Source organism: Cicer arietinum, chromosome 8 (assembly GCF_000331145.2).
Source record: "Cicer arietinum cultivar CDC Frontier isolate Library 1 chromosome 8, Cicar.CDCFrontier_v2.0, whole genome shotgun sequence".
NCBI classification, from domain to species: Eukaryota; Viridiplantae; Streptophyta; class Magnoliopsida; order Fabales; family Fabaceae; genus Cicer; species Cicer arietinum.
Window position 1 is genome coordinate 22,550,256 of NC_021167.2, and position 26,748 is coordinate 22,577,003.

General features: G+C 25.6%; 1 pseudogene; it reads left to right on the top strand.

The window, feature by feature from the left end:
• Positions 1 to 26,687, top strand: part of LOC101513903 (pectinesterase inhibitor-like) — a 27,548-nt pseudogene extending 861 nt beyond the window's left edge.
• Positions 26,688 to 26,748: the final 61 nt, after the last annotated feature.

Here is a 26,748-nt window from a genome sequence, read left to right on the forward strand (position 1 = left end):
TAGGCTAAATTACATTTGTGGTCCTTTAACTTAATCTCAGGTAACGTTTTAGTCCTTTATCTTTTTTTTTTCCCGATTTAGTCCTTTATTCCTAACAATATCAAATAAAGTATGAAAATATGAGTTTATTTGAAGATTTGCGTTACGAATTTGATGAAATTTGTATTATATTGAAGAATATAATTAATTTTATGAGTTTTGATTGAAATTTTTTTTGAATTTTTGTATAAAAAAGGATATCATTGTTGAAATTTTAAAACATAAAATATCAAATTGTCACTTAAAATTAAAATAAAGGACCACGTCGGGAAAAAAAAAAGATAAAGGACTAAAACGTTACCTGAAATTAAGTTAAGGGACCACAAATGTAATTTAGCCTATATTATTTATCTCTCTAAATATAAGTTATCGTTGAAAAAATTTGCTCTTAATTATATATTTTATTTTAAATTATTAGATATATTTATTATTATTATTTTCAAAAATCCTTTTTATTGATACTGCTTCCTCCATCTTACAATAAATGATTTATTTGACTATTTTATATCTTATTAATAATAATAATATAAAAAGATAAAACTATCTTTGTGATAAAATTACAAACATTTTTTAAATTAATTATTAATATTTCATTTTTAAGTTTAAGATCAAATTCTATTAATTATTTTTATATTTATATTTGATTAGATTAATATTTTTATATTTTAGATTATATTTTATAAATTATTTTTATATTTATATTTTATTATATTTTAATTTTATATTTTATAACGGTAATTGAGTAAATTATTATTTTTATCCTATCATGCTCTCAACTCATATGTAGGATAGAAATTTCAACAAGAGAAATAAGATATAATAAAATTATGAATTAACTTATCATCATATACAGAATTCAGACAGATCTAAATTTCCTAATTAATGTCAACGAGTTATCTTCTTTATATATTATCTCAAACCCTTTTGAAATATATCCAACAATTTCAAGATATATTTTCTTCATACACCTTTCTCTTTCTAAATTCCCAAATTATCATATAATCTACCTTGCTAAGAACATGGATTCATCACTTTGTATCAATAGACGTGGTTTCTATGGTTATCCATCACACAAGAATCTTTGTTCAAAGTGTTATAAAGATTATCATCTCAAAGAAAACATTACAAAATTAGATCATGAAACCTTTGTTAATGATATTTTTGATGAGGCCGCTTATGTTTTTCTAAATGATTTCGACAACATGAAGAATAAGAAGAAAAATAGATGCAAGAGTTATCACAAAAAAGCGAGTTCCAACAAGAACATGCAAGCAAAATGAATTTAAAAGAGTTGATTCGGTCGCCAACAAAATATATTACGTGTTTGATAAGTTAGCAACGTTAGTGTTACAAGATGGTTAGTTATTTTACACAATTAATTACTTATTTATAGTGACTAAATAACTCTATGTAAATCTTGATATAATTCATTACCTATTTGTAAATGCTGCAATTCTTTAAAATTATATTTCTTCTTATTACTACTATTCTTTTTAACGGATTCAATTTTTTTTTTATTTTTTTTAAGATAGTATAGACTTGTTTTTCTAAACAAAAGATTGCTATACTTTACAAATTGCATCTTGTTTACCAGTTTACCAGTATGCAAAGGTGTCCTTTGATCCACTTTTTTCGAATGGACGTTATAGTTAATATTATGCTTCTTCATTATAGTTAATATTATGCTTGAAGTTATGACCAAAATTCTATTACTTAATATGTGTATGTTGTATTCATTGTTAATAGTATATCTTCAATTCAAAATTGTTTTAGATTTGATTTATTAAGATTGATTTTTTTATTTAAAATATAAATAAATAAGGATTCAATTAATATTTGATGATATGGTACATTAACTGCATGACAAAGTTAATAAAGAAAAAAATCACACAAAATCTTTGTATCATTGAGGTATAGATATATTAATTGTTATAGTTATTTTTCACTACGCCAAAAATGATATTTTATAGCGCGCCTTTTACAGCGCTTATTAAATACAAGCGCTCCCACCTGATGTTACATAGCTTTTACAGCGCTTTTTGGACAAGCGATGTAAAAGACTTGCGCTTTCAAATAATTAAATGACCTATTAGAGCGCTTTTTTTTTCAAGCGCCGTAAAAGACATGCGCTTTCATATAATTAAATGACCTATTAGAGCGCTTTTGTTACAAGCGCTGTAAAAGCCTTATAAAAATCATTTACTTTAAATAAATAAAAACAAATTTACGAACCCTCATCTCCTATACTCTGGGAACCCTCTTCTCCTGTACGTACTGTGCGGCCATCTACTACTCCAAATAGATTCGTTTGTCCTTATTTAAAATGTTGTTTTGGAAAACGCGTTAGAGAAGATGAGTTGGAAGGACATTTAGTATGGAATGGAATTGATCAAAGCTATACATATCGGATAAGACATGGTGAGAAAAAAAGAGGAAACATTAATTTTGAGAATAGTTCGACATATGCTTCAACTGACTTCGATACAGATACATATGAGCCGGACCGAGTTGAGGAGATTGCAAAAGCAGTTGAAGAAGACCTTCGGTATTGTCCTAAAATGTTTGAGAGTTTGTTGAGTGATGCAGAGAAACCATTATATAATGGTTGTACTAAATTCACAAGACCGTCGACGATATTAAAGTTGTACAACTTAAAAGCGAGTAATGGATGGTCTTATAAAAGTTTCACAGAATTATTAACACTCTTAAAAGATATGTTTCCAGATGATAATAAACTTCTCAGTCGAACCTACGAGGCTAAATGGATTTTGTGCTCTATTGGCATGAGTTACGAAAGGATTCATGCGTGTCCTAACGATTGCATTTTATTTCGAAACAAATATGAATTACTAAAGGCGTGCCCGAAATGCAATGTCTCTCGATATAAGAAGAAAGAATCTACTCCAGCAAAAGTCGTGTGGTATTTTCCTATAATACCAAGATTTAGGCGCTTGTATCGCAGTGAAGAAGATTCAAAACACTTGACATGGCATGCAGATGAAAGAATTAGAGATGGAATGTTTCGACACCCTGCAGATTCCCCACAATGGGCAAAAATTGATCACGAGTATCCTGAATTCGGGATAGAGTCAAGAAATCTAAGACTTGCACTTTCTACTGATGGAATGAATCCACATGGTCTTCAAAGCATATCACATAACATGTGGTCTGTGGTTTTGTTGATTTATAACCTACCTCCATGGTTATGTATGAAGCGTAAGTTTATGATGTTGTCTCTGTTAATTTTTGGACCCAAACAACCGGGGAATGATATCGACGTATACTTGACTCCTTTAATTGAAGATTTAAAAATTATGTGGGAGACAGGTGTGGAAGTTTATGATGGGTATAAGAAAGAATGTTTCAATTTGAGAGCTATGTTGTTCAGCACAATTAATGATTTTCCAGCATATGGTAATTTATCAGGATATAGCACTAAAGGTCAGTGTGCATGTCCTATATGTGAAGAGAGTACAAATTGGATGCGGTTGAAACATTGTAAGAAGAATGTGTTTCTTGGACATCGTAGATTTTTACCTTATAGTCATCAGTATCGTGGGTGGAGAAATGCATTCAATGGAAAATCAGAGGAAGGTAAAGCTCCTTTAGCACCGACTGGATATCAAATACTTGAAAAAGTACAAGGTTTGACCAATAAATTTGGCAAACCTTTTGCGGGAGAGCTGGTGAAAACTGGGTGGAAGAAAAAGTCAATTTTCTTTGAATTGCCATATTGGAAGTCATTGTATGTAAGACATTTCCTCGATGTGATGCATATTGAGAAAAATGTATTTGAAAGTGTTATTGGTACGTTACTCAATGTTCCAGGAAAGTCTAAAGATGGCGTCAATGCAAGATTGGACTTGGTCGATATGGGAATAAGAAATGAACTGGCTCCAGTAAAGAAAGGAAATCGCACATATCTACCTCCAGCCGCTCATACTCTATCTAGAAAGGAAAAAATTGTTTTATGTAAATTTCTACACGAAGTTAAAGTTCCAGAAGGATACTCTTCGAACATTAAAAATTTGGTTTGTATGAAAGACCTCAAGTTAAAAGGTTTGAAGACCCATGATTGTCATATTATAATGGAGCATTTGCTACCAATAGGTATACGTTCCATTTTACCTGAAAAAGTTCGACTAGCCTTAACTAGATTATGTTTCTTCTTCAGGGAAATTTGTAGTAAAGTGATCGACCCTCAGAAATTACCGACATTGCAGAGGGAAATTGTTGTTACTTTGTGTGAGCTTGAAATGTATTTCCCACCCTCGTTTTTTGATATAATGGTTCACCTTACTGTTCATCTGGTTAAGGAGACACAACTTTGTGGGCCAGCTTATATGAGATGGATGTATCCGATAGAACGATATATGAAAATATTAAAAGGGTACGCAAAAAGTAGAAGTAGACCAAAAGGTTGTATTGTTGAACGGTACATTATTGAAGAAGCTGTTGAATTTTGTATTGAATAATTGTCCAATGTTGAATCCATAGGGCTTCCTATGTCTCGTCATTCAGGAAGAATATCAGGAGAATGGATAATTGGAAGGAGACTAATGACTATATCAAGGACATAATAGGAGCAGGCACAATTGTATGTTCTGCACAATGATGATGAGGTTCAACCATATGTTACAATACACATGGATCAGTTATCTCGTTTGAACATGAATAGGAATCAAAATTGGATAACTCGAGAGCACAATCGAAGTTTTGTAACATGGTTAAAAAATCACATAAAGTCAAAATTTGATATAGACCCCGGATCAATTTCACAGAGATTGAGGTGGCTAGCAAATGGTTCGAGTTTACATGTCTTTTCTTACACTGGTTATGTAATTAACGGCTACACATTTTATACCAAAGAACAAGATGACCAGACCACTATGCAAAATAGTGGAGTCACTCTCGTAGCTGAAGCGATGCATGTCTCAAGTTCAAAAGACAAAAACCCAATATATGCAAATTTATCATATTTTGGGGTTATCGAGCACATATGGGAGTTAGACTACACAATGTTTCGTGTTCCCATATTTGGTTGCAAGTGGGTCGATAATAATAATGGCGTTCGGATTGACGAGCCTTTTATTTTAGTGTCGCAAGCTCAACAAGTGTTTTATGTCACTGATCCTGTTGATGATAAATGGTTTGTTGTTCTATCGACCAATAAAATAAGTGATGATAACAATAATGATGAAGATGTTGGTAATGATCTTTTATTTGCAACATCACAACCACATGAAATTGATTCAACTGATGATGGTTTATATCTTAGAGATGATCATGATTAGGGAATTTGGATTAATCCACTGTTTCGTATCGTTAATGGACAAACAAATGCGAATCCCACCAGGAAAAGAAGAAGGGCATCTTAATGTACATGTTTAATTGTTTTATATAAGCCATATAATCTGAATTGAGTTCATGTAATTTAATTGTTTGAACATGTTTAATTGTTTTATATAAGCAGGCATGTATTTGATTTTCTGCTTATATTTAGCTTGATCTTAGTGTTTTATACTATGTTCATGTAATTTAATATAAACTAGTAATTTACATGAACTGAACTGAATATAAAAGGCTTTTAAAAAAACAGTCATATAACATACGAAAACAAAGAGGTCTTTTACATTGCTTATTCTACAAGCGCTGTAAAAGAGCCTTTTAAAAATAAAATAAGAAGACCTTTTAGAGCGCTTATTTGAAAAAACGCTGTAAAAGGCTTTTAAAAAAACAGTCATGTATCAAAAGAAAACAAAAAGGTCTTTTACAGCGCTTATTCTACAAGCGTTGTAAAAGAACCTTTTAAAAATAAAATAAGAAGGTTTTTAGAGCGCTTATTTGAAAAAGCGTTGTAAAAGGCTTTTAAAAAATAGTCATATAACAAAAGAAAACAAAAAGGTCTTTTACAACGCTTATTTGAAAGAGCGTTTATTTGAAAAAGCGTTGTAAAAGGCTTAGGTCTTTTAGAGCGCTTTTCCAACAAGCGTTGTAAAAGGCTTCTAAAAAAGCGTTGTAATAGGGTTTTATATATAAATAGTAAACCGCTTCAGTTTCCTCTTAATTACGTAAACTTCACTATTATCTCCTCTTCATCGTTCTTCTCTTCCTTTGCGAACCCTATCATCTCTTCCATCAGAACCATATTTCCACTATCATCTCTCTCATTTCGAACCATATTTCCATCCACGATCATCTCTCCTATTACACACCATCTCTTTTCATTGAAATACGTAACCCTCATTACGTATTTCTTCGAACCATACTTCAATTTATGCGAACCGTATTTCTGCAAACCCTCATTTCTGCGCATTACATATTTCTTCTCACTATTCAGGTATATATGTTATTAATTTTTTGTTATCACTAAAATGCATGTTGAACTTATAATGATACGTACTTAGACTACTGCATGTTGAACTTGTTGAAGTTATATTGAACTGCATGTTGAACTTGTTGTAGATAAATGGATTCTAACAAGGCTTTGGATTGTCAAAATGAGGAAGTTGTCAACATCAAAACTTACGAAAATGAAGTCAAACGTGGTGCAACCATAATGCAAAAGGTCATAAAAGCAAGGAGCAATGGGATAAAATTTGAGGTATACTATAATTTGTTTGCTGTTTATTTTTTTATCTTTTTTGAAAGCATGTAATTACTATATGAGTTTATTAGGTTGGATGGAATGAGAGTGGTCAACCAATTGACCCCAACAGCTCCATGTTTGTAAGTTACATTGGGCCTGTTGTTCGTCAAAATATCCCCATTACAATTGATGATTGGAGAGATAAGGTGTTGAAGGATGCGAAAGATATATTCTGGAATGATATACAAGTAACATTTTTGATCCACTCTTTTTTCATTTATAATTTTTTCCATTGAAATACTTTACTCAAACTATATCTTTATTTCGCTTGCAGACTACTTTTATTCTTGATGAGGTGAGAAAGAATTACGTCTTGAGAGTTTCCGGGAAAATACACCGGAGTTTTAGATCTCACCTCTTGAATTTCTATCTAAAAGATAGTGAAGGAAATATGAATGCTGAAGCTCTAAGAATATATAAACATTACATATCAAATGAAGAATGGAGTGCATTTGTATCAAAACGTTCGGACCCCGCGTTTGTGGTAAGTGATTAATTTATTAGCATTTGTGTTTTATTATTCATATTCATAGCGTATTTTAAATTTTTACACGATTGTTATTTTTTTTATATAGAATATAAGTAAGGCAAATCGTGAGAGGGCAAAAAATCCGACGCACCCATACAAAAAATCACGTATGGGATATGCACGTCTAGAGCAAAAACTTGTAAGTAATTAAACATCACTTTTATAATATGAGGGAATTTGTATTATAAACTATAGTTTCTAACTAATATTTTGTTTATGATCTTAACGAATAGCAAGAAGACACCCAATCAGATCAACCGTTGGGTCGTCATATCTTGTGGAAGGAAGCTCGTGTAAATAAAGACAGAGTGGTTGATAACGAAAATGTTCAAAAAGTAATAGAACTTTGTGTAAGTATATTATCACTTTAATATTTTTTAATATTGTATTTTATCACTTTAATACTATCACTTTAATATTTTTTAATATTGTATTTTAAAAATGATATTGAACTTATCTTTTTAATCCTACATGTATTTTAGGAGAATCTCGAACAAAGTTCTGAAAATCAAGAGGACAACAAAGCTAGTTGCAGGGACATTTTGGGTAAAGTGTTTAATGTTCCTGAATATTCCGGTCGGGTGAGGGGGAAAGGATTTGGTGTAACTCCTAAAAGATATTTTTCACAAGAGAAGCACCAGTATCCATCCAATGAGGAAGTATTAGTGTCGTGTCCGGTTTGTCTACGAAAAAGGAGTCGCAACCAATTTTATTTTTATGAAAGGAAAAATTGGATAAAACCTAACATAATGATTTTTGAACCAAAAAATTCGGATTCGGGAGTCGATTACGAGTAGAGAAAGTATTACCACCCTACAACGTCCGTTAAAACGGTTACCGTATAATTAATTATATACATACTATTTATTTATTTTTACCCCAAAAAGAATAATAACAAAAAAAGAAAGAAATTATTTACATTAATAAAAGAAGGAAAAATGTTTTTTTTATTAATTTGGTTTAACAAGGGAAATACCTTGCTCCTACGTATCCCCAAGTGCAATAGGGAAATCAAAGCTCACGTAGTTCTTGGTAGAAAATATTTATGTGTTGATTGATTTTATTATTAATTTTACTTTATATATATATCAAAATAAATTAACAACATAACAGTGATAATAATAGTAATAATGGTAATAGTGTGTTGTATATTGATTTGTGTATCGTTTTATTTTAAACAAACATTTTATCTGTCACTCAAACGTATTATTATTTATTAAATTAAATTTATTTTATCTTCCTACTAATTGTAATTCTAAATTATTAATACCAGTAAATTTAATTTAATTTTCTAATTTATTTTTATTAACTAATTCCATTGAAACATACAATTAAATATAATTTAATTTTACTAATTTTATTAAAACATACAATAAATAGTTATTTTGCTCTAAAAAATTCAATAAACTATCTACATAAGCCATAATGAGTTTCTTAACATTTATTGTGATAAACTGTAAACTAATTTTATAAAGAACAATAATAAAAAAAAATGTACAACCACAATCATTCATGGTGACATCTCAAAAATAAAGTTTTCCGGCGAAATAGGGTTTGGTAATCTAATATTTAACTAAGAATTATTGTAGTCCAAATTTGAATTGAGTTCTTTTGAAAGATTCGTTTTAACTGAACTTCATTAATCATTTAAACTTAATTAGTTTATTAACTTTATGAAATAGAAATGCATTTTTTCACTAATAAAATAGAATTAGATATATCTCACAAATAAAATTTAAAGATAAACCTTTTAAAAATTGATAATTGATTAATTGACAATACAACTTTCATAATTTCAGAAAGATATGGATAAACGATATACTTTGAGAAAGATATAATTTTATTCTACAAAAAAGAAAAAAAAAAAGATATGATTTGAAAAAAGATATGATTTCAAAAAAAACTTATGTTGGGCCTACTAGAAATAATATATTGGATAGACGATATACTTTTTATTTAATTTAGAATGTAATTTTATTTTCCAGAAAAAGAAAAAAAAGATATGATTTGAAAATAAAATTAGATAAAGATATCTCCCCTAGTTTATCGTGGTTTGTTACTAGTTTATCGTGTAAAAGAAGATAAATTAACTTAAGTTTCTAATTAATCTTAACCATGGTCCCATTATCCCTATATATATTAACACAAACCTATTGAAACTTATTCAACAATTTCGAAAACCTTTCTCCTTCTCTAAAGTTGCAAATTACCGATCTCTTTCTCTTTCTCTATACTAACATGGATGCATCACTTTGTATCAACGGTTGTGGTTTCTATGGTTCTCCGTCACACAAGAATCTTTGTTCAAAGTGTTACAAAGATTATTATCTCAAAGAAAACATTAACAAATTAGATCATGAAACCTTTGTTAATGATATTTTTGATGAAGCGGCTTATGTTTTTCTTCACGATTTTGAGAGCACAAAGAATAAGAAGAAAAATAGGTACAAGAGTTGTCACAAAAAAACGAGTCTAAACAAGAACATGCAAGCAAAGTGAATTTAAAAGAGATTACTCGATGGCCAACAAAAGACATTATGTGTGTTTAACATTTAGTTTTTCTTCATAACTCTGTTAGTTTTGATGTAATTCATTGTCTATTTGTAAATTTTGCAATTCTTTATGAATAAATCGCTTCTTAATATTAGCGTTCTTTCGTGGTTTTTTAATGATTAAGTATGAATATAAGATTTATTATTAGATGTATGTTAATTTGTATTCTTAAGATTACTAAACTTTTTTTTAAAACTAAAAATTGCTATACTTTACAAATTGCATCTTGTTTACTAGTATGCAAAGGTGTCATTTCATCCACTCTTCTCGAATGGAGGTTAGAATTTACTTTCATTATGGTTAAAATTATGCTTAACTTATGGCAAAAATTTAATATTGTTATATTTATATTTAACAGGATATTTTTAATTCAAAATTTATCTAATATTCATTAATTAGATTTGATTTGTTAAGATTGATTTAAGAATTTCTTTTATTTGAAATATAAATTAGGATGATCAATATTTTGATAATAGGGTAAAATTAACTGCAGGATAAAGTTGTAAATGAAAATTCTAATTAAGAAAAAAAATCATACAAAATCTTTGTATCCTTAAGGTATCGATATATTAATTATTATTGTTATTTTTATTACCATATTTTTAATTCAAAAATTAATTAGGATTATTTTAGACTTGGTTTTTTAGATTGTTAAAGAATTGGATTTGTTTTGATTTAAAATTTAATATTTCTTACCCGACGATGAAGATGAAACTTTGGAGATCTCGATAGATAATTAAACCATGAATCTAACAACGATTTCAATAAGCTTTAGATGCACGAAATATCCTAATTCTAAAATTATTCATCCTAATTGGATCAATAAGAAAAATATTCTTTAATTTTATTATCACTTAAATGAATAGAATTATGTATTCTTTTTTCTTAAATATATTTTTAATCTCAATAAATTAGCATTTTTTTAATTTTTTTTTTATTTTCGTCATGTAAAATTTTTTATTTCAACTTTGACTCTATAAGTTTAATTTTGTTTTAAAGTTGTCTCTAGTGTTAGTGTGTATTAAAAAAAGCTAAGATAATAATCATAGAAGGGAGAAAGAAAAAAAGAACAAAAAGAAAACAAAGAAAACAAAAAATGCGAACATTATTTTATTGATTATTTCTAATACATCTTTTCATTCAAAAAACAAAATTATTTTTTTCCTTTACCATTATTTTATTTCTAGGTTTTCAACATGAATTTGTTTGTTCTTTTGTCTATATTTCATTGGCTTTTGATCAATCCCTCAAGTTTGTTATATTTTTTATTTTATAATATAGAAATTATGTTAAATTTACTTATTTGATTATGTAAAACAGGATAAAATTGTAAATAAAGATTTTAAATATATGATAAATTTAGACGAAAAAAGTAACTAGAAAACTCAGTATCCTTTAGATAAAGATTAATTATTATTGTTATTCTTATTACTATATTTTTAATTTTTAATTCAAAATTTAATTAGAACTATTTTAGATTTTATTTGTTAAGATTGATTAAAGGATTAGTTTTGTTTTGATTTAAAATTTAAACTATGATTAGATCAAATTTGAAATTAGGATGAAATTTTGCTAACTTTGATTATGTTATTGCTGTTATTCTTATTACTATATCAAGTTTTTATCTTTGTAAAGTTTAAGGTTACTAGTCTTTTGCCTATAGTTAAAATAAAAAACTATAACACTATTTTTATACTTTTTATGACTTAAAAGAATTTCGATAGACAATTTTATTTAGAGATTAATATATAGTTGTTCATTTTTAAATTATTTAACACTATGAAATAACCACTATGAAATAAACTTTTCAAGGGAAATAGGGCATCAGTAATCTAATGTTTTAACTAAGAATTATTCTAGTCAAAATTAGAACTCAAATGATTCGTTTTAATCGAAACTCATTAACCACATGAATTCAATTACTTTATTAACTTTATGAAATAGAAATATATTATTTGACAAATTAAATAGAATTATATATATCTCACAAATCGAATTTAAAGATAAACCTTTTAAAAAAAATGACAATTGATTAATTGACAATACATATAATTTTTATTTAATTTATAATGTAAAATAAAATAAGAAAGAAGATATAATTTTATTCTATGAATAAAAATATATGATTTGAAAATAAAATTGGATAATGATAAGTTTCCTATGTCAAAAAAAACGTAAAGATATCTCCCATAATTTATCGTGGTTTGCTATTAGTGATAACATTAATCTTTGCCAATATTTCTATAAATTATTGAAATGTTATTAATTAAATTATAAAAATTAATAATTTCAGAAGTGGAAATTAAAGTTTTAAGAGGTTTTTATTGTAATTACATAGATATTAATCATTTAACGATATCGTATTGTATACCACGTTGTTTCAAATATATCATATCATAGAATAAAATTGTTAAATTTGATTGCCATTTTTTTAAAGTATATCACATCATAGAATCAAATTGTTAAATTTTAAAAGATATAATTTGGAGGAAATAATTGTTAAATTTGAAAAGATATAATTTAATAAATTTTTTGGTCCAAAATTGTTAAATTTTAAAATATGACACCAAATCCGAAAATCCCTAAAAATAAAAAGAAGAAAAACTGCCATTAAACTTTAAAAAAATAACATAAATTATTTACATAAACAAATTTATGTTTTAGCCTATTTTAAGTAATTATATAATTATGTGTTAAATAAATTTTTATTTTCTATAAAATTTAATAGTTTTGTTTGTAGTCTTTATAAAATATTCTTTAACTTTAGTCCCAATTTTTTTTAATATTCATTTTTTGTCCCTACTTTTAAGTGATCTCATGTGTGTCTTTTGAATTTTTAAATATTTTTTTACAGTCATATTTAAGACATTAATAACACATCTCTTACAAAAATTTATAATTTACTAACAATAGATCAATTAAATATGAACTTATAAGCTTTTAGAACTTAAAAATTCATATTTAATTTATCTCTCACTAAAAATTTCTAAACTTTTTTTAGAAAAACTATTATAAAATTTTAGACATATCCAAAAAAAAAGTATTCCAAATTATGAATGATAAATATCAGTTGACTTAATATACATAAAATTAAACAGAGACAAAAAAAATGAAGATGAAAATTTCTTAGGAATTAAAGTTGAAGAGATTTATTATAAGGATTAAATATGAAACTTTTAATTTTCATAGAAAATAAAAAATTACAATTATATTATATTTTTTGTCGAAATTATATAACAGATAAAGATCGATACGTTTAATTTTCATTTAATTTATAACCCGAAATAAAAAAAATTAGTTTTGAAAAAACCCAAAATAAAAAGATAAATATCATTTTCAAGAATAAAATTTATAAGGTATTAAACTATTTTGTCAATAAAATAAGGAAATCAACCGTTTATCCAATTTTAAATATTATGTGCGACTTTTAATATGGTTAAAATAAGATCAACTAACAATAAAATAAAACACATCAAATAATAATATCACTAAATCCCATAATAATCTTGAGTAAAAAAAATCCATAATATCCACAAATTTATTTAATTATTTTAAATAATAAATAAAAATTTAAAATAAAAAGTTAAACTTAATCTAAAGAATAAAAAAATCCTATAATATCCACATATTTATTTATTTTAAATAATAAATTAAAATTTAAAAGAAAAATTGAAATCTGAAATAGATTACTAACATTAACCTTCCATAATATACGTTAAGTTTCCTGTATATTATTATTTATTACTTGAATCATGGAAAATTTGTTATTGAGTCATCATTGAATTTTGACCAAGTCCCTCACGTTTGTTATATGTAGTGATTTTGAATTGTCATGTATCTACACTCTAATTTTTGTATTAATAAACATTTTTATAATTATTTACACTCTAATTTGTTTTGATTTAAAATTTAAATTATGATTGGATCAAATTTAAATTTAATTTGAAATTAGGATAAAATTACTCACAATGTGGTACCATTCTAACTCTAACTCTGAAGTACTTGGTTAGGAGGCTTGATAGTATGCCACCATCCCGGTGGACGGACAATTCAAATTGGCCTTGTCCTCATAGATCCCCTCAACTCAACTCGAGACACATATATGTGACAGTCGAGGTAAGCGTGTGTTGCGTGGTAGCTCCCGACATTTGGAGTACTACCTCCAAGTCACCTAGGAATTCCCCACCCGAATACAAGGTCTAACAATCTTGCCTTAAGGCTCGACAGCAGACCGCCACGATCAGACTCATTCATTCAGTTGTACTTCCCCGGAATCACTAGGCTTGTCAGACCTTACCTATATGATGACAAAATAATCTCCACTTCACAAATTCACAATATTTATTTTCTCCCCTCGTTGGTATATGATACTCCATTAATACCGTCATCTCATACACAAATTGAAATCACAATATTCTCATCACAATTTATAACGTCACTATAATTAATCTTCACATTAATTAATTTATCCCTCAAAGGGCTACTGCCATACGTAGCGAGCCCCGGATGAATAGTTGAGAAATACGGTTTTCCCGTTCATCTCACAATATATTACACTCATGAATTCAAACGCTCTCTCACCCCTTACCTTATTTCGACGCTTTCACCTATGAATATGATTCGACGCCCAAACAGTCTTTGCTCTTTGACTCTTTGTCCTTCAATCGATCTAACTCGACAGTTTATGGGTAAACGTCAAAAATAAATTATGAGGAGATATTCTAAAAACTAAATTTGAAAATCGGCCAAATAAAATTACCATAAATCAGAAAACCAATCAGTGGATAATATAGCCACTTTTCACACGGTCGTTTTGGCGTTGGTTTCACTCAAATCAGACTTACGGTGAAGGAGAACGATGCAAAATAACGAATTCTACAAACGGAGAAGTCGAGTATTTTAGAGAGAGATTGAGGTTGTTAAAAATCTAAAAAATTATGTTTAATTGACGAGTTAAATGAATGAAATAACATACTCAAATTTGGGCGAAAATGGAGAAAGTTTTCTGGAACATCACCGGTGTCAAACGATAGGGTTATTGTTGTGTTTGCTCTTTGGCTTTACGGCTGCCCTTCCGACTCCCTTCCCTTCTTTTGTTTGTTTTATTTTAGGCTAAATTACATATGTGGTCCCTTAACTTAATTTCAGGTAACATTTTAGTCATTTATCTTTTTTTTTTTCCGATTTAGTCCTTTATTCCTAACAATATCAAATAAAGTATGAAAATATGAGTTTATTTGAAGATTTGCGTTACGAATTTGATGAAATTTGTATTATATTGAAGAATATAATTAATTTTATGAGTTTTGATTGAATTTTCTTTTGAATTTTTGTATAAAAAAGGATATCATTGTTGAAATTTTAAAACATAAAATATTAAATTGTCACTGAAAATTAAAATAAAGGACCAAGTCGGGAAAAAAAAAAAGATAAAGGACTAAAACGTTACCTGAAATTAAGTTAAAGGACGACAAATGTAATTTAGCCTTTATTTTATTAACAATTAGGGTTCATAGAGTCAAACTCATTGATCTCTTTACTTATATTTTACTATTATTATTTTTATTTTGTTAAAATAAAACTAATAATTATTTAATCTCCTTTTTAATATTCCTCCAAACACCTTTTAGTTTTCCAAACATTACTAATATTTTATAAATTAGAGTAATTAAAATAATCAATATAAAAAAAATATATTACTAATAATCAAAACTCTCACATTTAAAATAATCTCTACAATTATACTTATTTCTCAAAATACTCACATTATAATAATACCATCATATTAGAAAATGGTCAAAATTATAAAATAAATAAATATAACATCAATATTTTATATTAATTACTAAATCATAATAAATATATATAAAATCACAATACCATAACAAGTATTTAAAAATAAACGAAATCAAACACAATATCAATTCTATATCAAGATAATTATTTATAAAAAAATAATTAAAAATAGAAAATAGTTATAAATAATTGAAATATAACTATCTGCATACTTAACATAAGTGAAGCGCACATAAAAAATATTACATTAATTGGGTACATGTATATATACGTAAAATCGCATAAAATCTTTTTCTTTAAAATATATATTATACTAAAATACTATTTTTTTTTAATATATCAAATAACAAAATATAATATGTATTATTTATATCGCTCATGTAATATAACATGTATCAAACTAACACATCATAGAAAACATTCATATAACAAAAATTAGCTACAAAATTTATCGACATATATTCTAAAGTAATATTAGTCATCAAATTAATTATTTAAAATTCTATTTAATTAATAAAGTAGTTTATTATAAAATTTGAGGTGTTACAGTTCTCTTTTAATATGATTATATAATGTGATTATGTTCATTATTCATATAACTCTATTGAAAAGTCATTTTTTTTATCCGTTGTTACTCATGAGACAACCATTTAGATATTTAAAAAAATTAAAAAAAATTAAATAATATATATTTTTAAAATAATTAAATAATATGTATCGTTATACATTTGTACAACATGATATTTTCAAATATTTGTGACCAAGATTTTGAAATTATTTATAAGATTGGGGCTTCTTTCTTTTTAAAATCTAATTATTAATTTTTAAAAAAAATGGATGTGAAACGATTTCATTAAATGGGGGCGATAACGATTGGAAGTCTTGAGAATCTCTTTTGATCTATCATAAATCTCAAGATTTCTTCAATTTAATATTCCTTCTCTTTTTTCTTTTACAAAATTTGTTTCTTGGCTCCAACGATTTATACCTCTATTATGAATAAAGTTAAAAAATATATTTACACATGTGTACAACATGATATTTTCAAATATTTGTGACCAAGATTTTGAAATTATTTTGAAGATAAGAACTAATTTGCAATTTTGGTTGAATTACATATCAAATTGGCAATATCTTAAATTTTCAATATATAAAATAGTGATTTACAAGTCAAAAAAATATAAAAATAATAAAATATTAATTAAATTTTCCAAAAAACAATTAATTTAATTTTAATACAAAATTGGATCTCACGATTTTATGGAATATAGTTGGTCTTAACTCTTTTTTAATTGGCCCATTTTATATAATTACATAATTATACACGTATAGTGTTTAAGAATAAAATTTATAAAGGGTAAAACTATATAACTTTCAAAAAGAATTTGGGAAACTAAACGCTGTCCAATTTTAAATATTTTGTAACTTTTAAGATGGGTAAAATAAGATCAAATAATTTCCTCAAAAAATAAAAGATACGATCAAATAATAATATCACTAAATCACATAATAACCTATGATTTTTTTAAAATAAATGTAAATTAAAATATAGAGTACACTAAGAAACTAACCACCTACCATAAAATAAGTTAACGTTACGTTTCCTAAATTAACCATCTTGCAATTAATATTAACCATCATGCAGTTAATCTTAACCTAAGTTATTCATATCCGGTCTCGTCATCAAAATGGCCCAAAGTCTTCTCATTAATCTTAACCGTCTTGCAATTATCCCTTTATATATTAATCCAAACCCTTTTGAAATATATCCAACAATTTCAAGATATATTTTCTTCATAAACCTTCCTCTCTCTCTCTCTCACTAAATTTCCAAATCATTCTAGCTAACATGGATTCATCACTTTGTATCAATGGATGCGGTTTCTATGGTTCTCCATCACACAAGAATCTTTGTTCAAAGTGTTACAAAGATTATTATCTCAAAGAAAACATTCTCAAATTAGATCATGAAACATGTGTTAATGATATTTTTGATGAGAAGGCTTATGTTTTTCTTGATGGTTATGAGAACTCGAAAAATAAGAAGAAAAATAGGTGCAAGAGTTGTTACAAAAAAGGGAGTTCCAACAAGAACATGCAAGCAAAGTGAATTTAAAAGAGATTATTCGGTAACAATATTTGTTACATTTGTTTCATAAGTTAGCCTAGCTAGTCTCTATTTGTAAATCTTGACATTGTTTTATGAATATATTTCTTCTTATTACTATTATTCTTTTCATGATTGCTTTTTAATTATTAAGTATGAATGTAAGCTCATTGAAGATAACAAGACGGATTCAATGTTTAACGACGTTATAGAACAACCTCTTTGGAAATATTTGTTATTAAATGTATGTTTAAATTATGCTTGAAGTTAATTAGATTTGATTTGTTAAGATTGATTGAAGAAATAGATTTGTTTTGATTTAAAATTGAAGTTATAGTTAAATCATGTTTGAATTAATTTGATATTACGGCGAGATGTGCCAAGCGTTTATTCTGCGGAAAATTAGGATGAAATATAATTAAAAAAATTAAATTATTTTAATAAAATCAAAACAAAATAAGTTAAATGGAAAAAATACATTAGATAGATGTGTCAAAGAATAGAAAGCAGCTACATCCTATTTTGAAACCAAATATCTCCTATTTTGTAACCTATTAAAAAAAATTAATAATTTCATTATATTTTACATTCAACTCCCTCTTATTTTGCAGTTGAGTGTCCATTGACATACAGTCAATTTTATTTATTAAAATGTTCTTTAAAAGTAAAATAGACATTTGGAATAAAATGCAGAATATATAATTCGTGGATTATTATAATGAAAAACTGTATCTTCAGTTTTCCCAGAAAATAAATAAATTTTGAGTATAATACACAAACAACATGAACATGCATGCTCAATTTTTTGAACCTGTTACATTATTTAAATAACCACACACACACATATATATATATATATATAGATAGATATCTTAATATATATTTTAATAAATAAAATTGACACTAAAGTATGAGTAGGTTGACAGTAAAATAGGAGGGAGTTGCTAATTTTATTTACAAATAATTGACACAAAAAATACGAGAGAGTTGGTTGCAAAATATGATGGGTTTCGTTGTAAAATAGAATAAAATTATTAATTTATTTAAAAGACAAAATAAGAGAAAGTTGATAAAATATTGTATCACATTATTTTCTCCGGCACATCTACTCAATATATTCTATTTTTAAAAATAAATACTTTTTAATGTATTTTATTTTAAAGTTTATATAGGAAAATGTTTTTTTGTTTAATTTCCTTAGATAGCAAGGTAGGATGTGACCGGTTGGAGTAATTTTTTTTTCCCTCCTTTAGAAAGCAACATGACGGTGATGCGACATGTGTTGCTTTATTTTTTATTATTTAACAAATCAATAAATATTAAATTAATAAAAAAATAATTATATGTGAGTTAAGTAAAGTATATTAACTTGAAAAAATACATCAAAACAAATGTGAGTTAAGTAAATGTGTCAAACAAATCAACTTACTATTTTATTACAAACAAATTAGCAACTTATTCTTATTTTACAACAAACTCCCTCCTATTTTATAGTGAATGGGAGGGAAAATAAGAAGAAATTGTGTAACGGACTAAAATTAACTTTTGAGTGTGGGGTCGGGATTCAAATATTTGTAGGAAGGTATTAGTGACATCCTTATAAACCAGTTAATTGTGTAAATATTTAAAATATTTATTTCTTTATATTAGTTAAATGTAAATAATGTGATGTTAAAATAAAAGAATACTCAAAGTAGAAAGAGAAAAAAAAAAGTTTTTTATTATTATTGTGTTTGATAAAAGTGAAATCTTTTTTATATGTATCTTAAGGTACAAAGAAAAAATAAATGATATATACATAATTTTTTAATTAAAAATGCAATTGTTTGAGTATTTTTAAAGAGAGTGTATTTTGTTGTTGATAAAAATAACCTTTAAAAATATATTTTTTCTTAACGCTTCAATCATTTATGATTGTAATTAATTATAATCAAGTATTGTGAGCTCATTGAAGAGGACAACACGAATTCAATGTTGAACGACATTATTCAACAAACTCCTTAAGTTTTTAAAAGATTATTAGTCTTTAAAAATGGCATTATGTTTAGCATGCAAACGTGGGATATTTTTCTGTTATATCTATTTTCTTTTTAAACTTTTTAATATATTTTATATTTATATATGAAAATATCATCTTTTTTAAATATCCTACTTTGAATTTATATACGAAAATGTGTTCATGAATTTTGTTTTTCTTTCATCATAAAGTCGCATATTTCTCATCCTTTAGAAAGTAGGAAAGTCGCATATAGAAAATGCACCATGTGGTTCTTTAATTATTTATATTTTTTAACAAAATGAGTAAATATTAACTTAATAAATAAAATATAATAAAAAAATATTAAATTTTACTAATAAAATCAAACAAAATACATTAAATTGAAAACAAAAATATATAAGCGTTATAATATTTTAACAACTCCCACTTATTTTATTTCGCAATCTATTACGAATAAATTTCTTATTTTATAGTCTATTGCAAATAAATTAGCAACTTTACCATTTTTGCAACCGACTCCACATATATATGTTAATTTATACTTTAATAAATAAAATGGACAATAAAATAGGAGGCAGACAACATTGGGGGAGTTGGTTGCAAAATATGATGTGGTTGTTAATTTATTTGCATCGCATGCTAAGTGGGAAAATAAGAGGGAATTGTGTTGTGGTCTAAAATTTTGACTGTTTCTCAAATTCAATTACCACGAAATCTATTTTAAACTAGAGGAACAATGAAAAACTTTTCAGCTTTAAATATGTATATGGCTCTTGTAATTATAATTTTTTTATTTATTTTGATTCTCGTAAATCTTTTTTGTTTGTTTAACATCCTTGTAAATATAGTTTTATTTTAAAATTGTCCTTTTATCCAATTTTCATTACAAAAATTGTAAACCGTTAAAACATAACCATTTTTTAACAAAAAATCCAAATATAATTAAATATAACATAAAATTAATCTCAAATGTCTGAGTCTTTTTCCCTGAAAAAACTTGAATTGTGTATTCTTCTTCATCATTTCAGTCCTCTTCCTCATCATAATTTCCGTCACCGACACCAACATCTTTATCCATTAGAGATTCATCACCATATTCAAATTTAGCGTTACCATAATTTTTTTTCTTTGTTTGGTGGTACTTGTTGGACAATGGTTAGTTCTAGAATTGACTTTGAATCAGAGTTTTTCTTCTTGGCGTGGAGATTAAGGAATTTTATTTGAGTATATGAAAAAGTCCAAAAATGGGAGTAAAATTTGGTTGTAGAGGGAGGAGGGGCAAAGAAGAAAGTTCAAGTCCTAGTACTAAACCTAATAATAGTAAGGGGTGATGAAGGAATTCGCCGTGGTGACATGATTGAATCTTTAATCAAATTCATTTAGTTTTTTCATATTTTTTTATTTTATGAATTGCGACACAATATGATAAATTCTACAACGGAAAGAAGACTGAAACAATGAAGAAGGAAACACGATTTAGGTTTTTTTAAGGAAGACTGAAACGTTTGAGGTTAATTTTAGGTTAAAAAATATTATAATTAAATTATATTTGAATTTTTTTTTTTGTTAAAAAATGGTTATGTTTGAAAGGTGTTACAATTTTTGTAATAAAAATTAGATGAAATTACTATTTTCAAATAAAACTATATTTGCAGGGATATTAAGCAAACAAAAAAATTTACCATGATTAAAATAAAAAATGGTTATTATTGCAATGACCAAATACATGTTTAAACCAACTTTTAAAAACATAAAAAATGGTATTTGAAAATAAATGTTGGGTTTGTGAGTCTAAAGAAAGGAATGCATTTGAACCCAATGACATCCATTAAAAAAATGGTTAAAATATTTATTTTCATATTAGTTAAATGCGAATATAATTTTTTATAAATGTGTTGGTGGAAAAAAAAAAGAGTACTCAAAATGGAAAGGGAAATAAAGTTTTTTATTATTGTGTTTGACAAGAGTGTGTGATCTTGCTGATCTTAAAGTATCGGCATATTAATTATTATTGTTATTGTTATTACCATATTTTTAATTCGAAAATTAATTAGGATTAATTTAGATTTTATTTTTTAGATTTATTAAAGAATTGGATTTGTTTATTTTAATTTTAAATTTTGATTAGATCAATAAATTTGTATAGTTATTTTTATAAGATACTTTCAAAAATTTATAGTTAATTATTTTTTCTGTTAACTTATCTTTATAATTGTAACTAAAATCTCCTTTTACGAGGTTTTGTTAATTTATCTTTGTATCCTTAAGGTATCGGCATATTAATTATTATTGTTATTATTATTACCGTATTTTTAATTCGAAAATTAATTAGGATTACTTTAGATTTTATTTTTTAGATTTATTAAAGAATTGGATTTTTTTTTTATTTTCAATTTTGATTAAATCAATAAATTTGAAATTAGGACCTAATTTAGCTAGATTTTGTTCTGTCATTATGGAAACCGGATTTAAATACAATTTTTCATTAGAATTTTTTTTTAAGGAATCAGAAAGAGTTTAATGCTAATTGAATTATTGAAAATATCAAGTTTTTATCTTTGTAATGGTTGAGAAGTGTAGTAGTCCAATTTTATTTTTGTCAATTAAAAAATTCAATCATAAATTAAATCTAAAAATATTTATTGTGATACTATAAATAAATCATAAATTGTTTAATGTGTTAAAGAATTATGGTTAAAGTCAAATAATATATAAATTAATTCTAATAATATTTAAAAGAATAAATTTAAATTAAATTTGAAAACATCGAAAAAGGAAAAGTTGAATTAAACTTTGGGATTTTTTTTACTCAAATAAAAAAATAGACCCTCTATTTATTAGTTTCATGGTTTAATTTATGGGTTTAATGATCATACATTCTAAAAAATTTTACACTAATAATAAATATTAACTATTGATTAAATAGTTTTATTATGATGAAAATTACAATAATATGGTGGGATAATAAAATCATTAGTTAATATTAATTAAAATTAATTTACATTGATAATACTAATCTATCGTATCCCAGGATGAAGATAAAATTTCAAAGCTCTCGATAGATAATTAAACCATGAATCTAACAAATATTTCAATAACCTTTATATGCGCAAAATATCCTAGTTCTAAAATTATTTATCTATATATATATATATATGTTTAATCTCAATAAGATAACGTTTTTTTATTTTCGTCATATAATTTTTTTTATTTCAATTTCGACTCTATAAATTTAAATTTATTTTAAAATTGTCTCTATTGTTAGTGAGTATTAATAAAAAGTTGACATAATAAACATAGAAGGGAGAAAAAAAAACTTACAAAAATAAATATAAACAAAACGCGAACTAACATCAATGAAACATATAAAGGGGGTCTATTTAAAACATTGTCTTAGTTTTTGAGTCATAGGACCAACATGAGTTTTTAGGTATAAGGTGATAATCATTGTAACTTTTTTTTCTTTTGTCTTCAGATGGTCAATCATTGACTTTATATTTTATTTCTCTTTAGCGTTTTGACCTAGACCATAGATTATCAAACATTTATTGCAATATTTCTTATGTTATATTATGACTTACTCTATAAATACATATAATTATTTGTTTATTATATTATAATATAATTTGTGTTAAAAATATTTAAACTATCATCTCTAATTTACTCATAATTTATGTTATCTTAAAATTGATAGTCATTAATATTAATTTTTATCTTTTAACTTAATCAATACACTTAACAATCGTTATTAAAAAACAATTATTCTTATTATTTATTTTGTTATCATCAAAATATCAACCAAATACTTGTAAGTAAAACCTCTTTTGCAGTAACATTATTTTCCAAAAAGCTATAATGTTAAAACCAAAGACATATACATCATGAATTGAATTTAAATTGCTTTAATAAAACAATTGATTAATTGATAATACAGTTTGAACAAATATAGAATGTTTAGAGAAATAAATTTTATGTTGGGCCCACCTAAAATATATATAATGGACAAAAGACACATTTTTTATTTAATTTATAATGGAAAAAAATAAAGATACTATTTAAAAATAAAATTAGTTAACGGTAAGTTTTCTAGATTTTCAAGATTTTCAAGATTTTCGGAAAAAAGATACGTTTTCTAATCAATAATGTTTTGTTATTAGTGATAACCCACCAATATAAATTAACACAACATATTCAATTAACATTCAACAAACAAATTCAAGCTTGCAACTTTTCTTTCTCCAAATTTGCTTCAACCAATTTTTTTCTACAAAATCAAGTGAAACAAGATGGTTCAACCAATTGGTTTGAATAAAGGATGTGGTTCAACCAATTTCTTTCTACATTATTATCTTTGTATATATCTTTATGAGTTTGTACATTAATATTAGGTTCTTTTTTATTATGAATATATGATGTGATGTGATTAACTTTATAATGCATATAGTGCTATTGATTCATCGGTTTCTAATCATGATAAATTTAATTATACTAAATAGTATGTTGTAATTGTGCACCCAATTATATTCTCTCATTTTCGTTAAATATAATTTTTATTTATGATAAACACACTTTCCCAAAATAGAATTTGAGTTTAAATTTAAATTAGATATAAAAAGCTTAACAAATGTTTTAGTCCACTTATTTTCATTAATTATAGTATTGGTTCTCTTCTTTCAAAATTAGATAATTTTAACTAAAATATAGTAATTTAATATATTTTAAATGTAGTGATATATGAAATTATGATGTAGAACTATTTAAATATATATTAATTATTTAAATATTAATAATTAAATAATAAAAATTATTAATATTAAGTAGAAATTAAATTTTTAAGAGGTTTTTATTACAATTAAATGAATATTAATCATTTAACGCCGTCGTATTATATACCACGTCGTTTCAAATATATCACACCATCTTTTTAAGCTAAAATGTGAAAGTTTTGTTTGTAGTCCTTGTAAAATATTTTTTAACTTTAATTAAAAAATTCATATTAATTTTTTTCCCTACTTTAAGTGATTTTATGCGCGTCTTTTGAATTTTTAAATGATTTTTTGCAAATAAAAACTCATATTTAATTTATCTCTTATTAAAAAATTAAAATTTTTTTAAGAAAACTATTATAAAATTTTTAACATGCCTGAAAAAAATATTCTAAAATATAATAATAAATATAAAACATAAATTAAACAGAGACCAAAAACGAAAATGAATATAAATGCTTGAAAAATTTAAAATAATTATATAATATATATATGTGTGTGTGTGGGAGTAGTAATAGAAGCAGGGAATTTCTTATTTATATTAATATGATTATGCATTTGTTTGTTTCATACATATTAAATAAGTAGGATAAAAAATTGAGGGAAACTAATAGTTAAAAAGTATGATAAAAAGTATGATAAAAAAAGTATGATAAAAAGTATGATAAAAAAGTAAGGGAAACTAATAGTTACAATTTTTTTATCACAAGTTTTTTTTTTTTTTTTGGCAAATGTGAAAGTTAACGTGGAATAAGGAGGGAGCAGTGATGAATCATGACATGATGTTGTGGTCTTTTTTGACTTAAATACATTTTTTGGTGTTGCTATTTTGTCAAAAATAAATTTTTAATCTCTTATTATTAAAGTTAGTATTTTAGTCTCCTTATTAATTAATTATTAGAATATTTTGTTACTTTTACGATTTTTTATTAAATGGCGCTCTCGATAATTACGTGATACTTGTGATTTTGATTAAATAATTTTCATGTCATTACTATTGTAAATAATTTTATTATTTATTTTATTTATATATTAAAATATTAAAAATAAATATTTTAGACTTGTATATAGTTATAAATATTATTTTCTTACTTATTTTATATAAATATTTTATATTATAATTGTAAATATTTAATAAAATTAACTATATCAATAATACATAGAAAATATTTTATCTAACTCACAAATATCAACTACATATTATGTCATTAATAAGAGTATTTCATACAAAATGGTGGAAAAAAATTTCAAAAGTTAGATAGTAGAAAACAAAAAACTAATTTTAAAAATGAAGATTTTAAACTAGTCAAAGAAACTCAAGATCATTTAATTTTTTTAATTAAATGATGGTTAATAATTGTGTTATGAAATCGTGGCAGCACTAAGTTTAGGGGAGGTACTTTGACCATCCTAGTATTTCACTCATATTTGAAGATTACTAAATCACATGGTTACAATGTTTTTATAAAACTTGGTGTAATTTAATTGTATGCTCAATATACATACAAAATTGGATTGGAAAAGAACAAGAATGTAAAGGACTCAAATAAATGTTTCATTCTTTTTTCAATTAGAACGTAGAAAACATCAAAACAAATCACAAATTTTGAATAATTTCACCGGCCAAACTAACCTTAAATACTAGAAATCTAGTGACAACATTGGTCATTCATTTGTTGTCAAAACAAAAACAAAAAAAACCTTGATTTCTAGTCCCACAAGTGAAAATGAAGAAAATTTCAATTTGTGTCTCTTTTTTATTTCTCAACATTCTTCATGTGTCTTGTTCACTTGTTCCACAAAATAATGATTTAGTGGACCAAGTATGCAGAAAGACACCTAATTATAATTTATGCATTTCCACACTACAATCCAATCCTCAAGCCCACAATACTGATACTAAGGGTATAGCCCTTATAATGGTGAATGACATTGTATTAAATGTTAACGACACATTGAAATTCACTGAAGGTCTTATAAAAAAATCCACTGACGTGGGTTTGCAGAAAAAATTGGATTTTTGTGCAGAGACATACATTCCATTGGTGAAATATGTTCTGCCACAAGCAGGTGATGCTGTAAACCAAAGTAGATTTAAGTATGCGAGTTACTCCATCTCTTATGCTGGAAAGGAAATTGGTTCTTGCAACAACAAATTCTCAGCCTCAACTACTTCACCCTTAAGTGATAGGAATGGCACTATACAAAAATTGTTTGATATTGCTTCTGCCATACTAAAACTTTTATAAAATGTTCTGATTTATTTTAATTTTCATTCAATAAATTTGATTTTGGATGCTTGAGTGAATT